The sequence below is a fragment of the Vicia villosa genome, unplaced genomic scaffold, assembly GCF_029867415.1.
Source record: "Vicia villosa cultivar HV-30 ecotype Madison, WI unplaced genomic scaffold, Vvil1.0 ctg.004700F_1_1, whole genome shotgun sequence".
Taxonomy (NCBI): Eukaryota; Viridiplantae; Streptophyta; class Magnoliopsida; order Fabales; family Fabaceae; genus Vicia; species Vicia villosa.
This window is the reverse complement of record NW_026706495.1, coordinates 73,385-76,154: the sequence shown is the minus strand read 5'-3', so window position 1 is coordinate 76,154 and position 2,770 is coordinate 73,385. Positions and strand designations below refer to the sequence as shown.

Genomic DNA, 2,770 nt, shown 5'->3' with positions numbered 1-2,770 from the left:
ATGAAGTGAGAAAGTTAAATCAAATATTGAATGTCTCATGTGAAGTGAAAAAAAGAGAAATAAATAACCTCAATTAATCAAGTTGATTTTTTACTTTTTCTTTTTTCTAAAAAAAACATTTAACCTTTGATTTTTCTTTGGAGTGAGCATTGTTGTTGTGTTGAATTTAGAGTGCTAATGTTAGGATAAAAAATGGCTAAGGTAAGGGATTTATTTGTTTCTACCAGTTTTAATTTAAATGCTAAAACATTCCTCTGTCTTTTCAACTTTGTGTTATCGATATTGTAAATAGACCGAAAAACAAGTTAATGTACGTATCTAATTTCTCAGAAGTCCTTTCCAATCTCTTTATTTTGCTTTTGTTTCAATCTCAACAGTTCAAATAAAAGAAAATACACTTACAAAAATATTATTATTGTTTAAAAAAATTAAAAAAAATAAAATATAAATAATAATAATAATAATAATAATATGAAAAAATTAAAATGCATTCAAGTCTCATAGTCCATTCTACAAAAGGCTCATAAATTAAATGAATGGGTTTCCATTCGTATCTTATAAAATTATATGTGGAGGATATCCAACATCTTATGGTATGGGCAGCTATGAGTTTGTTCAAAAAATATGGCTGGAGGTATATTCTTGACTAAACGTGCAGGGATTGCATAATCCTGTGTATGAAAGTCTGGATTTTTATGTTAAGTTGAAGGGCAAGGCTGCTAACTTGGTGCATTTGGAAAGTTAAAAATAACATTATCTTTAATAATAAGATTGGGGATGTTGAAGAAATTATATACAAGACCAAGATGTTTTCATGGTGGTGGAGTTAAATAGGATTAAAGAGACTTAATTGTAATTTCTATGAGTGGTCTAAATACCGTCTCGATTATATTTAAGTAGGTGTGCTATCTATGTAAGGCTGTTTTCCTTATTTTATATTCGAGTTTGAGTATCCCTAATACTTTAAGTTTGAATATAAAGTTGCTTATAAAAGAAAACCAAAGAAAATATTTGATACTCTCTCAAAAGAAAAATTTGTAATCACAAAATTATAACTGTAACATTTTTATGACATAAATCATAATAATAGACCTAGGAGTAAAATGATTTTAACTTAATATTGGATATTTTCTAATTATAAATAATAATCCTTAGAGATATTTCAAAATTGTTGGTCGTGATGTACATACATAATTAGAAGAGAACGTGACAATATAAATATAATATTATTTAGTTTTTTATTTTATGTTGTTGTAATATTGATTAAATTATAGTTTTGGTTCTCCAATTTTGTCTGATTCATAAAATTAATCTCTCAATTTTAAATTCAAACAGTATTAGTTCACCTATTTCAAATTTTAACATTTTTAGTCTCCTCTCACTTTTTTAACTAATAATTTTACGTATAAGATACAACAACATATATACGATAATTTGTCATGTTTCACTAACTTGATATTTATAAAATAAAAACATCATTAATTTTAAGTTCAAAAATATGAAAGGGACCAAAACTGTTTAAAATTTAAAATAAGTGGATCAAAACTGTTTAAATTTAAAATAATATAGACTAAAACTATTTAAATTTTAAATAGAGAGACCAATTTTGTAAATCAGATAAAATAGGAGACCAAAACTATAATTATAAGTCTATAATATTTTAGAGTACACATCCATGATGTCAAGAATGTAAAATTAAAAAAAAAAAGTTAAAAATACTTAAAAGTATAATTATTGGGTGACAACATGAAACTTAAATGACAAATCATTTAAGTTCAATAAGATTACATAAGTTTTTAATGCACTTATAAACGAAAGGATACAGGTGACGGATTATAGGGCAATCGGCGTCGGTGTCACATCTAAGTGGATCTTTTATAAAAGAAAAGAATAAAATTTTGTTATTAAAATAAAATAAAATATTGTATATCATTTAAAAAGTAAACAAGTAAATAGGTAAAGGAGAACATATTTTACCTGCATTCACTTTTGAAAGAAGGATTAGGGACAAAAATAAAATTATAACAGAAACAAAATGCAGAACATTAACCATGTTTTTATCTTTTTGTGTGTAGTAAAAAATATGATTTAATCACTTTATAGTATAAGCTCATGCAATTCTAAAAATATTTAATTACCTTTAAGGTTAATTTAAATTAATATTTTATATTTGTCCATTTGACAAACTTATTTTATTTTGTTTGTTCTTTTAACGCACTTAGTAAAAGAAATCATTAAAAAAAATTAATTATTAAAATTTAATATTTGTTTAATTTACTTTTCAACCTTTCATGATAGAAAAGAGAAATGTGTTTTCCAAAAAAAAATTTAAAATTAAACTATAAACTATTTTGTGGACAACTCATTCTCGTTTACGCCACATCATTAAAAAAATCTGTAGGGACAATAAAAAAAAATTAAAACGTCTTTCATTTGTGTGAGAAAATGTGTAACATTTCATTTATACATCTATTTTAATTAAAACATTTATATTTTACCATTCTATGAGTCATCTCATTTTATTTATACATCTATTTTAATTAAAACATTTATATTTTACCATTCTATGAGTCATCCCATTTTATTCTTCTAAGAAAAAGTCATTTATATCCTTTATTTCCTTTGTTTCTCCATTCCATATATTAAATTACATACTTATACAAATTGTACATTCACATTCACAGTGTCATACTCCAATTTTATTTCTCCCCTTGTGCATATCACTTAACTTTGGAATACTTGAACTTCTTACGAGGATAAGAGAATAGTC

General features: G+C 24.4%; 1 long non-coding RNA gene across 1 annotated transcript; it reads right to left on the bottom strand.

Annotated features, from left to right (window-relative positions):
- Positions 1-313: 313 nt before the first annotated feature.
- Positions 314-2,068, bottom strand: LOC131642249 (uncharacterized). The gene is made up of 3 exons (XR_009295815.1): positions 1,978-2,068; positions 1,824-1,872; positions 314-685 (listed from the first exon to the last, which is right to left on the bottom strand). It is a non-coding gene; the product is annotated as an uncharacterized LOC131642249 (long non-coding RNA).
- Between the last annotated feature and the right edge of the window lie 702 nt (positions 2,069-2,770).